Here is a 13,444-nt window from a genome sequence, read left to right on the forward strand (position 1 = left end):
GGTACTCCATCATCACCACCACCATCTGCATATTTGTAAATCACCTTCCAATCGTTAAGTGATGGAGACAATATATAGAAATTAGATAAAACAATTAAACAATATAACGTATTTCCCATCTCGTTCATTGTTCATTTTACCTGGATTGCATATCGTTGTTTGGTTTTTATGCTGTGAGCCACCCAGAGTTGACTGGAGTTGGATGGCATCCAGGTTGAATAAAATAATTAAATACATCTAAGAATAATGTATCTAAGAATTAAATCAATCAATCGATCAATCAGAAGCCAATGCATTTATTACAATGCAACATTTTTTTTCTTCCTAGCGTTTTTCCAGCATGTGAAGGGTCCACATTTTTTTCTGGATCAACCAAATGTTGATCCATTGGTTGCAACAGGAATTGACCGACCGGCTTGTCACCCGAGCCTGACGTTGGTAATCAGAAGACAATATCAGAAACAAAAGCTTAACAAAAATTGTTTTCGCTGCTGACCGAAAGCGTAGCAAATACCTTTTTTGCGGAGGGTATTCCAGTGTTTGAAAATTAGGAACAGTTTTGAATGGAAGGAGGCAAGTCTTTAACTATTTTGATTACAAATGCTATAGAGTTTTATAGAGAAGAACCAGCATTAGGAACTGGATTCCAGAACGAACCAGAAGCGCTAAGTTACATGGTCTATAACATGCATAGCAGTCAGCAGTTTATCTGCTACATTTTCCAGCCGATGTAGATTCTGCCCTTTGTAGACTGTGCTGGAGTAATCTAAGGCAATTTTGCACTGCCGTTTAAGCCGCTTGTTGGTGGGGTGCTCCTGGCTGTTTCTTAAGCCAGCTTCAGAAAGTCCAGTCTGGATTGCAGAGGGTTGGCAATGCGGCCCAGCTGATGCTCAGTTTGGACTGCAGCCATCAAGGCACTGATTGGTTGTTCTCCTGCTCCCATCCATGCAGGGAAGGGAAGGCTGATTGGTTGGCTCCTCTGTAGACCGGTCCAACTGCACCTGCCTTTCCTTTGAGGGATTGTTCCCGCCTCACTAGTCCCCGTGCCTTTCCTTTGCTTTTCCAGATGTTTGCACACATGGCTGCCTTCCCACACTATCTCCCTTGACCCTAATGCAGAGGCCACCGCTGGATCCTCTGCAAGATTATAAAATAATGGCAGCTGCTGATCATCAGAAAACACAGCAGCCTGATAGGCCAGGAAGAAATGGCTGTGTGGAAGGACCAGGTGCTGTAGCCCGGCAGAGCCTTATCAAAATAGTAATATATTGGAAAGAAACGCCGCAGACCATGCTCATTCTGAAGGCAGTTCAGGTTGGAAAGGAGCAGTACTGACTCGAAGCTGGAGTGCATTTGCAACAGGACGGGAGCAGGAAGAGGGGAACTACATCTGTTCCTGCACTCAGGAAGCGATGAGGGGTCTGGACGGGCCAAGTAGAAAGGGCAGATCTGCCCTACGCAAGAGGTGAGAAAGTAGCCAGATCCAGTTTTCCTCAGGAAAGGATACTGCCGACACACCAAATAAATCCAGGAAAAGCTACACTATGGGCATTGCCACTGCCTTGCTTTCCAAACATTCAAGGGCACTTGCTTCTTCAAAAGGAATGCAGTCCCATCGAGAAGCAAAACCTCTGTGCCCAGACTGGCTCGCTTACTGAACAGTCAAGTGTCTCTCTTCTTAGCAACGTCAGTGTTATTTCCTTACTGCAGCCAGAGCAGCATTTCTCAACTTTGGCAACTTGAAGAAGGGTGGACTTCAACTCCCAGAATTTCCCAGCCAGCATGGGGAATTCTGGGAGTTGAAGTCCACCCCTCTTCAAGTCGCCAAGGTTTTCAGGCCTTTTGGCTGTAAAATAAATTTTTTTAAAAAAGTTGCCGAGGTTGAAAAACACCAGTTCAGAGTATGGGTCAGAGGTTCTGCTCTCTGTTTGCATGAAAAAGAGAGGTAGACTTGCATATCAACCACCCAGTAATGAGTCCTAATCCAAAACTCCAGATGACCTTCCCCAGAGGATTCATGTAGATGTATCACAGAAGGGTGACCTCAAATCACTCATTAGCCTCCCAGAAGGACAGTCTCTGCCTTGTTTTTTCCCCCTTTCCAACCTCTTCATGTCCACTTCTAGCTTCTTCAGCTCTTCTGGCTGCAGCTGCTTTTCCCAGGCGCAGACCGCAATCCCAGCCACCTTTGTTCCTTTTTGGTTTTGTGCTGTTTTCTCACTTTCAATGTTTTTAACAATTTGTAAACTGCCAAGTTGCTGGGAGTCAGGCGGCATATACATTTAATAAATTATTAAATTATTATTATTATTATTAACTGCTGATGTTGATTATATACCAAAGTGGCCACAGCAGGAGAACCCAACCAGATCTGAATTCAATTTGTGGAGGGTCCAAATCATTAGATTAATCCATGAAAAACCTGGAAACGCGAAGCCAACACCCACTCTTCAATTGTACTCAGAAAAGAGAGGTTACAAGAAGCTGATAAATTATGTAAGGTGGCAGAAGGGAACTTTAATAAAGTCCTAAAATCAGCTTCTTTACAACACAGCATTCTTTTAAGTAAGGATTCAGTGTTTCCACCCCTCGTAGCCAGCCAGCTCTTGAGCCAAGATGGGCGCAGGTCCAAAATGTGTGAGCTTGGCCTCACTCCACCAAGCAACCTGTCCATCAAGTTGCTTAGGCTGCATGAACTGAAAATCATCCATCAGTCCTGGAGCGATGCCTATCTCTGTCATCTCACCAGCACCTGTTCTCAGTGTGGAGTCCTAGCTGGAAGAGATCCAAGTTATTTAATCAGCAAAGCCCTTTGCCAACGTCCAAAGGCTCCCGCTGTGTAGACTAGGTAGTACGTCAACTTGCAGAGTTCTGCAGGCAAGGGGCGATATCTCTCTGAATCACCCCGTTGCATTTGGCTCTGGATGACAGACTTCCATGGTGCCTGGAAGGCAGGATTTATAAATCACAACTCTGGGCAGAATCTGAAAGAACATGGACTAATTTACAAGGGAAAGCATATTCCTTCCTCCTATTAAAGCTCTCTTCTTCTTCTTCCATGTTGATGGCGCAATGGTTCTAACTCAGCTTGAGCTATACCGTGACACCATCCATTCCACTGGCTGGCCATTCCCGAAACACTGTAAACCCACCCCCCTTTTTCTTCAGATTGCAAACAGGAGCTGATTACCACTCCTGGTGAGGGTGAGGTGTGAGCTGGGAGGACTTTATCAACTCTGAAGTTGATAAAGGCTCCTTATCCATTACTTAAGGAATTAGGAGGCCTGTTTGCTTTCTCGGGCTCTAGCCAAGGGCAGAGAACCAACAGTATCAGAAGACTTAGTCTTCAGTGTCAATAGCATTAGTGCAAACACTCAAAGTCTGAACACTCTTTCAGACTTGTTCTTTGATCTGGGCAACAAAGGGATTTTTTGTTCAACCTAGTCCAGTGTTTCTCAGCCTTGTCACCTTGAAGCTGGCTGGGGAATTCTGGGAGTTGAAGTCCACACATCTTCAAGGTGACAAGGCTGAGAAACACTGGCCTAGACAGGGCTTCTGCTGTGCAATTGCTCTGCCTCCTCCCTGGGATTTGATAGAAGTAGAGTCCAGCTATTGTCCTCCACTTCCAGCCCTTCCAGGTTTCCCCACTGCTTCTTCTATCCTTTTCCTTACCACAACCCCAAAACCAACAAAGAGAAAATAAGAAGGAAAAAAAAACAGTTAAAGACGCTAGGAGGAGTAGCTGCCTAACACCTTTTGAGGCCTGCTAAGGCACTGGTGAATGCATGTGGCATCATGACACCCTATATTTCAAGGACTAAAATTAATTGGAAGCTGATTTAAGCCAGCTTGTTTATTTACAGAGTCTGACAGCAACACTCCAAGGTCAGGCACCTGCAAAACCAAAAAAGCTACCACTGAGCTACGTTTCCTCTCCGGACAATTTTGAATCAGGCTAATATTTATCCTTTAGTCCAAGTGTAGGCACTCTAGTGCATTCCAGATGTTTTGGATCACAATTCCCATAATTCCTTGTGACCCAGCGGGTCTCGGTGGCAGATGGGAGGTGAAAATTCATCCATCTGGCCAAATGTTCTGCATCTCCCACCCTCCCAGTTATTGCTTTCCTTTGACTTTTGCTATCATTTGTATTCTTTGTCATTATTTCTGCTGAAAGACGTCGCTGCTTATTCACCAGCTATCTGCATTAAGAGACTACATTTCAAACTGAGTTTTCTTATCTCAGGGCCCTTGCTTCTCTTTTTCATAGCTAAACAATATGCAAATGTAAATATGCAGAATGCTATGTTTTATCATGAGAATCAGCTAAGAAAAGAGTCTCATTGGACTATAGCAGTTAAACAAATGAGTAAGCCTTGCCTTGATTTATTGGGCCTGTCCACAACTCCACTATCTAGCCCTGCATAAAAAGTTTCCTGGAGCTGGCTAGAAATCCTAGGAGCTAAATCCTGCACATTTAAACAGACAGGAGGCCCTCTGGGTCCAGGAAGATATTTTTACAGAAAACAGCCATATTCTTTTGTGAAGGGGAGCACATTTGGCTGGAGACATTCAGCTACGGTATAGCCCAATATTTCTCTCTCTGTTTAAATAGTAATTTTATTAGAGATTATAATTACAAGAGTAAAATCTAATACAAACTGAAAAAAGATAGAAGAATAAAAAGAAAGAGTAGAAGGTGCAGAAAAGAAAAAAAGGAAAAAAGAGAAAGAGAAAGAGAAAAAAAAAATAAAACACCAGTAAAGGGGGAAAAAAATGAATATATAAAGAAGTGACTTCCCCCTTCATCACAAGCATAAACAATTTTAGTAACTTATCCCCTTCTCTTAAAATACAACAAATGATCTCTTCTTTCCATATCCCATCTCTTATCTATAAACAAATGCATAAAACCTCATAATTTCAGTCCTGATGTCAGCAAAAGTCTATTAAGGGTTACCAGAGATAACAACATATCTATTTTAACCTTGCTCAAATAAACCAACTTTATATCCCTTCCTTTTGCTTCTAACGATCTTGATCTTCAGTTCCTTCAAATAATGTCCTAGAACTTGATTTCTTTTCACTTTTCTTTGTCCCTTCTCACATAATTCTTCAAAACTTTAACCAACCTCTTTTGTAAATCCAATACAGGAAAATTATCCAGGTCACTCTCTTGGTTTATTGTTTGCATAACCCTTTTAAATATTAAAAGATGGTTTCTTTTGCATGTCCAGCATAACATCTTTTTCTATGTCATTCTTGTATCTTGTCATTTGTAAGTCCACTTTCAACTCAGTCTCAATCTTGTCAGATAGAACTTGTTCCTCTTCCGTAACATCTTTTAGACACAGTCTATCTATAAAGGCAGATGTCTCTGTTGACACTATTAAAATTAACTTCTGGGTCCATTGTTAAAAAATATCCTTCAGTATGTCCAATATTAGAATATTTTGTTTCATTCTGTAATTGTAAGTCAAGCTGAAGTGTTCTTCTCCTTTAATTGTAATCTTTAGTTCCCTATAGTTCCCTCTAGTGTCCAATTTTTAAAATCTTATTATGTTTTTTTTAAATTCAAAACAAAAGCATTTTCCCATGGGAAGGATTCTTTATAATTAAATCCAAAATCTTATTTCAGATTTATCTGGACCCTTAATCCATTTGTAACTTTCTAAAATCAAAGTTTTAACCACCCTTTTGCTTTTTATCCCCCCCCCAATTTTTTTTAAGTTCTTAAACTTGTAGTTAATTCTTTCATTAAGGATTGAAGGAAACCAGTGCTGTAAAACTTGTTGATCCAAAGGTTCCTAATAGCTGAAAAGCAGTTAACAAGCAATTTCTGAAAGTGATTAGAAAAGGAAGTATGCGAATTTAGTGTCCTTTCAAAGGTGCCAACTGCAGTTTGAGCAAGATGGCCATTCCCATTTCCCAGAGCTCTAAACCAACTGGAGACCACTATCTTGAGGACTCTTTGCAAGGAGCAGCTGTCTGGAGCACTTGTGGATGATCTCAAGTCCTCTCCTTGTCCAGAGATGAATTATGAAGAGCTGGTCTACTTGCCAGCTCTTCCTTCTGCCGTGGTAGTTGGCTTCACTTTTCAGAGTCATCTTCAGTCTGCCACTTCTTCCCCTGGAAGTCAGTATCCTGGTGAAGCCCAGTGTTTCTCAACCTTAGTAACTTTAAGGTGTGTGGACTTCAACTCCCAGAATTCCCCAGACAACATGCTGAAGTCCACACATCGTAAAGTTGCCAAGGTTGAGAAACACTGGTATAGCCCATACTCTGTTGATACCCAGATGGCTGATACATTACAAGAGAGGGTAAAATATTATCCTAGGTACTCCTTCATTGGAATCCTGAAACTTCTTACGCCTGGAAGTTTTCATAAAGGCCTGTGGAACCTGGGAATTGTTCTTAGCTATGGAAAGTTTGGAACAAAGATCTCTAATCTTTTGGAACCAGTGGGCTTCTCTGGAATTATGGAAGCATGTTGTGGTTTTTCATGCAAATGACAGAAGCTTGTCCATTCACAAAATGAAGGCCATGGCCAGACTTAAAACATCCACCTGCTATAAGGCAAAATGTTGAGGATGCTCCCCAAGATTTTGTTTCCTGTAACACTCAAGGACATTTCTTATCACCCTCAACACTTTGCTTTTGTCTCTTTGTGAGGGAGTAGACCCAGTTTCTAATAAAGCCCTAGACTGTAATCAATCCCCTATTTTATTTTAGGGCTTTTAGGGGCACATGTGAAGGCCCTCTTACATTCCAAGAAATAAAGATGACGTTGACACTTTGCTCTGAAGATTGGCAGCCTCCAAGTTCAATTTAAAAGAATCTTGGAAAATACTTAAAAGTCAGAGAGGGCAGATGGACTGGTAGGCACCACGAGAGGTGTACATGGGTGTACATGGCTGTTGGGGACCTTAGCTTTAGACAATTAATGCATGCAATGAAGTGAAAAGTCAATGTCTCATCTACTACTATGGGCTGTCCCAACCATTTTTTAAGCCACAGAAAGATAAAGGTTGGCATTGCTTGAATTACAGGTGGCAAAGGCAGCCCAGAACCCCTTTATTTATTCATTTCTTTAGAGTATTTTGGTTGCTTCCATTAAGCAACACCAAGTCGCTTACAAACTAAAAATAACATATTCAAAAATAAAATGCAGATATTAATTCAACATCAATAATAATGGTAAAAAAAATAAATACGGAGCACCTACACACATCCCATGGATATATTTCATTGCTTTCTCAGTCTCCAAATGCCCACAGTCTAGCCTTACTAAGCTTTCTGAATATGAACAGCAAAGATGCTGCCCTTATTTTTCCATCTACAGGACAGAGCCCTAGCAGAGAACGATGGCTTTTTAAAATAAAGTTAGTGACGCCTTTCTTAAAATCAAGCTATATGCAGACATGATTCGACTAAAATTTGATTGGTGTATTGCTAGGGCAGGGAATTCTGGGAGTTGAAGTCCACACGCCTTAAAGTTGCTAAGGTTAAGAAACAATGCTCTAGGAGGTAAAATGTGGTTTATCTCCAGGAGCAGAGTCGCGTATGTCTGAACCTCACCTGCTGAGGACCCACAGTGGGAGAAAAAGGTTTCCCACATGGATTCCTTATGGACTTCGTAGAGGCAGTTGGCTGGCCACAGTGGGAAACAGGATACAGGCCTCAGTCTGATCTACAGAGCTTGGGATCTCAAACCTGAAAGGAATTCAGGTGGGGAGGCTTGCAGATTTCTCTGCCTGGTGCTCCCTTCCCCATTACTGTCTTGGAACCTGGATTCTGGGGCTGTATCCAGGTTGCTCAAGTTGACCCTCTCTTCCTCTCCCATCCTGACTCTCTGGTGCGTGAACAGCCTTAAGGGAGCTTCAACAGAAGCGAATATGTGTAGCTCAGGGTTGAACTGTGGAGTCCCTGGGGTTCTCTGAGCTTGGTTGTTTCCTTGCAGACGTTTCATTACCCAGCTAGGTAACATCTTCAGTGCTAGAATGGGATGGGGTTTGCTCTGTTTATATATTGTGGCATGCCCTGCCAGTGTTGGTGGGGGTGGGGGGTTGGTTTTGTTTTGTTTAGAAGCTTCACTTCTGTTCCCTTCTCAGTTGTGTAACCTCACCATCCAGGGTGCTATTCTCTGTCCCCTTCCTTCTGCAACACACTTATCAGGCCCAATCTTCTCTTCTTTTTTTTTTTTTTTTTATTTCTTACAACAAACACATACAAACAATAACATAAAAAACATTAAAAAAAACCATCTTCCATTTTAAACCGTGTGTCAGCCAGTTACCAATCATTTGTGCCATCCTTTCATAGTCTTCACTCATCATTTATATAGAATCTCATGTCATCTATCTAACATATATTTATATATTTATCAATTATCAATTATTATTCATTTGTTACTAGTCTATAACATCAGCTTTCATAATAAGATTTATATCATTTTTATCCATTGATTATATATATATATATATATATATATATATAGTAATTTATATCAGTTTGTCAAGTTTCTATTATATAATTTGCTGATCTATTACATTACTATATCTTTTCATCCAACCATTGATAAAACAGATCCCATATCATATAGAATTGTTTATCTTCTTGCTCTCTAATTTCAAATGTTAATTTACTCATCTCTGCACATTCCATAATTTTCTTAATAACTTCCTCCTGCATAGGTACTTTTTCATTTTTCCAGTTTTTAGCAAATACAATTCTAGCCGCTGTCAAAACATTTAGAATCAAATATTTCAGTTCTTTACTATATGTTTCAGGTATAATTCCTAATAGAAATGTCTCTGGTTTAAAGTCTATATGTTGTTTTGTCATTTTTTCCAACCATGTGTGGATTTTAATCCAATATCTTTTAGCTTCTGGACATGTCCACCACATATGGTAATATGTACCGGGCTTCTGATGACACTTCCAACATTTATCAGACTTGTTCTTATACATTCTCGCAATCCTTGCTGGAGGTAAATGCCACCTGTAAAACATCTTATACAAGTTTTCTTTATATGCAGTTGACATTGTCATTTTATAGTTTTGAGACCATAGTTTTTGCCACTTCTCTAAATCAATTCCATATCCAAAATTTTTCCCCCATGCAATCATTGTATCTTTAACCTGTTCTTCCTCCATCTTAAATTCTAGTAAATGTCCATAAAGTTTTTTAATCACCTTTTCATCAGTGCCCATCAAAATTTTATCTAAAACAGTCAGCTCATCATAGATACCTTCTGTTTTAAAATCTTTATCAAATCTAGATTGTATTTGCAAATATGAAAACCAGTTCATTTTTATACCTTGTTCTTCTAACGCTTGCATAGTTTTAAGTTCACCCTTTTCATTCAATATCTCAGTATATCTAACTGTTTGTTCCTTTTTATATGTTATTGGATAAGAAAAAGCTTCAATAGTGGATATCCATCGTGGAACTTTTAAATAATATTGTCTTCTTATCTTCTCCCAGTTTAAAAACAATGCCTCTCGAATATAGTGCCTTCTAAAGTAGCCCTGTGTTTTCGTTCCCTTATACCATAAGAAAGCATGCCAGCCCAACAACAGGTCATGTCCCTCTAAAGTCAATAGTCTATTATTTCTTAAAGTTATCCAGTCCTTTACCCACATCAGATTTGTCGCCTGATAGTATAATTCCCAGTTAGGCAAGGCAAACCCACCTCTTACTCTTGCATCTTGTAGTAATTTAAGCTTTATTCTTGCTTTTTTGCCCTGCCAGATATATTTCAATACAATTTTATTTAAATCATCAGAAAACTCTTTCCCTAAACGAATTGGAATTGTCTGGAATAAATATAACATCCTAGGCAATATATTCATCTTGATAGTGGATATTCTCCCAGTCATTGATAATTGTAAATTCTCCCATTTTGTCAGATCTATTACAATCTGTCGTTTAAGTTTAAGATAATTATCCTCCTTCAATGTACTACATCTTGGTGTAATGTATATCCCTAGGTATTTAACCCTGTTTGTAACCTGTATTTCCAAGACTTCTTCCAATTCTTTCTTTTGCCTTGCTAGCATATTCTTTGTTAATATCTTTGTTTTGTCTTTATTTATTTTTAGTCCTGCTACTTTTCCATATTCTTCTATCTTTTCAACTAATTTAGGTGCTGTTTCCAGTGGGTCCTCTAGTATAAATACTAGGTCATCTGCAAAAGCTTGCAATTTGTACTCTTCCTTTTAATCTTCATTCCTTTTATTTCTTTCTCTTCTCTTATATTCCTGTTCAACACTTCTAGTGTTAAGACAAACAACAAGGGCGATAGTGGACAACCTTGTCTCGTCCCTTTTGTTATGTCTATCTGTTCTGTTAAATCTCCATTTATCATGATTTTTGCAGTCTGTTTATGATATATTGTTTCAATGGCTTGGGTAAATTTTCTACCAAAGCCCATTTGTTCCAGTTGCAGTAGCATAAATCGCCAATTCACGTTGTCAAAGGCTTTTTGTGCGTCTAAAAATATCAGGGCCATTTGCTTTTCAGGGTGTGCCTCATAGTATTCCAGTGTGTCCAGAATTACTCTCATGTTGTCTTTAATTTGTCTCTTTGGCAAAAATCCGTTTTGATCGGCATGGATAAAATTATTTAAATATCTTTTTAGTCTTTCTGCCAATATTGAAGCAAAAATTTTATAATCTGAATTTAGTAGAGATATAGGTCTATAATTTTTAACCTGTTGTGGGTCAGTGTCCTCCTTTGGTATAAGTGTAATATATGCTTCAGTCCATGTTTGGGGTATCCTCTTCTTTGTCATAACTTCATTCATAACTTCCAATAGTTGAAGGCTCAATATGTCCTGGAAGGTTTTGTAAAATTCCACTGGCAGCCCATCTGGACCCGGGGCTTTCCCGACATTCTGCTTTTTTAGAGCTTCTGTTAGTTCCATCATAGTTATATTCCCCTCTAACATTATTTCAATGTCTTTAGGTATCTGAGGTAATTTCGCTTTCTGTAAATGTTGTCTTACTTCTTCTTCTTGTACATTCTCTTGATAGTACAATTTTCCATAGTAATCTTGTATAATTTTTTTCTTGTAGAGACGGCGACTAGATAGGGCACGTCCTGTTGATCCCAGGGATATCGCAAAAGGCCCAATCTTCTCTTCGAATGTCAACTCTGCCTCCTTTGCAAACTACATTATTCCACTTCTTAATTTAGACTTCTGTTAAAAAGACTGAACAGCAAATTGTATTCACCATCTTTTTTTTTTTTTAAAGCCACTGTGCTGTGTTCTGATCCAGACCATAAAACTGTGGTGTGGGAGAAAGGAAGACTAATAGCCCTGTCTTCTTCGTGCTAGTTTGGTGCCAATCATTGCCCCTAAAGCTATTTTCTTCCAAAGCATTCCCTGCAAATGGGGAAAGGAGCAGAGGCAGCAACCTCCATGAGCTGTAGGCCAATCCCCACGGGTCTCTGCAAGACTGTGTTTTTTTAGAAAAAGAAAACACGTATTAAGCATGCATTTCTTTTTCTTTTCAACATTCTTAACTGCAAATTGACTTGGGAATACATGCGTTATTATGAGCTCCCTGTCACCCAAACCCTAATCTGAAACAGACACAAGTTAAACTGTGTTTGCTGAAGTTCACTCAGATCCTCTGAAAGCCAAGCCAATGGTTTTGCAGAGGAAATGTCTCAGCTGAACTTTTGCCCAATGTCTGGCGTTTCTGGCTGTCCCCTAGATGTTGAAAATAGATCCCAAAGCCAGCTTGGGAATTGTCTGAAGAAAGAGCAAACCTGTACAGAAGGACTGGCTGCAATGTTGAGGAGAGAGAGAGAAAAAAAATAGCATTTTGAGAGAATGATCACCATCAGGAACCAGCCGAGCTAAAAATTGCCTCTGGCAATTCAGCCGAGAGACAGAATGTAGAGATGACCACACAGGGATTTTTAAAAGCCCTTCCTTAAATTAAAGGGTAAAGGTGAAGTTCCCAAACCACTGGATAAGTCCACATCCCATACAGCTTATTTATGTAGCTGGAACCGTACAACGCTAAGCCAAAACTGTGGAGATATAATGCTTCTTCCCAGAGGTCTTTTTTTATTCAGCCATGTGATTTATTTTGATATTCACATCCATTTCAATAAGGACATTATAATGGTATCCACTTATAATGGTACCTACTCATAGCATCCATCTTCAGTTTTTAGCCCAGTGCACATTTAATTGTTAGTAAGAGTAAAGGAACATGTTTTGCTGCAAAAGAAAGTCTAAAGATCAGCAGTTATGGCAGGCAACTGGGGTGTTCGGGGTCACCCATGGAATGGGTGGGTGTGAAAAAAACCCAAAATGGCTACCACCTCTGGGTAATCAAACCCCTGCCCATTTTTTACATTTCTTGCTGTCTTTTTAATTTTTTTTTTTTTTTTACCCTCCCTTGCAGAACACCCCAGAGGTGTTCAAATGATCTAGCAGGTTGACACTTTAAACCTTGAGAGAATGGAATGAGAGCCAAACCTAGCAGGCAGTTTGAAGGGGTGTGTGTCTCTTTTTAAATATGATATCTACACTACAAAAATAATCTTGGATATTTTCAAGGAGGTCTTTTGATGTATAAACTTTTTGCAGAAGAAACTTCAGCACAAAACTAGAACCTCTATCTATGTCTCCTACTTATCATGTGTTAAATCACTGTGAATGGATCAAAAACACTTTCAACCAAGTTTGAGGAAAACACGCACAAAAGCTTGTCTGAAGGCTTCCTAAGTCAGGCAATGCTGAAATCGGACTATTTGATACCATTTCAGAACTACCATTCAGGATAAATGTCACAACACAATTCTCTCTTCTCCAGTGGTTCATCTAGCAAACTCTCCTAATTCAGTGCTCCATTACAATGGCAAATTCAGAGACCTACTTCCTGCTTTTCGTCCAGACAAAGCTGATTCATCTTTCTGTTCTTTTCTGCCCTAAGCAAATAAAAAACATTTCCATCGCTCCTCACTCCCCCTTGGTGTCCTACAACAAAAGGAAACACATCCATCAGGAATTGAGGAGGATGTTGTTTTCCAGTTTGTGTGCTAGTGTGTGTGTTTCTTCCCTTAATAACTCCGTTGACTGTCCCTGGTGGTTGAGAGACCACACGTTTCATGAAGCGTGCCAGGTTTTGAACTAGTCCATGTACTGTAGTCACGACTTTTAACATCCCTCTGATCTGCAGGTCATCACATTTCCTTCTGTGTCCTTCATCAACATGCATGTTTGTACATTAACCTGCTGTGTGAGTCACAAGAGGCACCGATCTGTGTTTCTGGCCAGTTAACAACCTCCACTTGAAAAAAGGTGAATACCGCTTCAGGGATAGGCATATTTGAGATTTGATTATCTATTTTTGTTTTTCTCAAGAAACTTAAATCCATCAACCAGGGTCAGCTGGAAAGGACACTTATTTAGAGTTAAAT

General features: G+C 39.7%; 1 protein-coding gene across 4 annotated transcripts in view; it reads right to left on the reverse strand.

Annotated features, from left to right (window-relative positions):
- PLXNB1 (plexin B1) overlaps positions 1-13,444 on the reverse strand; it is a 130,738-nt gene that overhangs the window by 59,035 nt on the left and 58,259 nt on the right. The gene's annotated exons all lie outside the window — the stretch shown is intronic.

This window comes from Python bivittatus, unplaced genomic scaffold, assembly GCF_059951505.1.
Source record: "Python bivittatus isolate LINGU-HERP-01145 unplaced genomic scaffold, Pbiv_v1 ctg000080_np1212, whole genome shotgun sequence".
Classification (NCBI taxonomy): Eukaryota; Metazoa; Chordata; class Lepidosauria; order Squamata; family Pythonidae; genus Python; species Python bivittatus.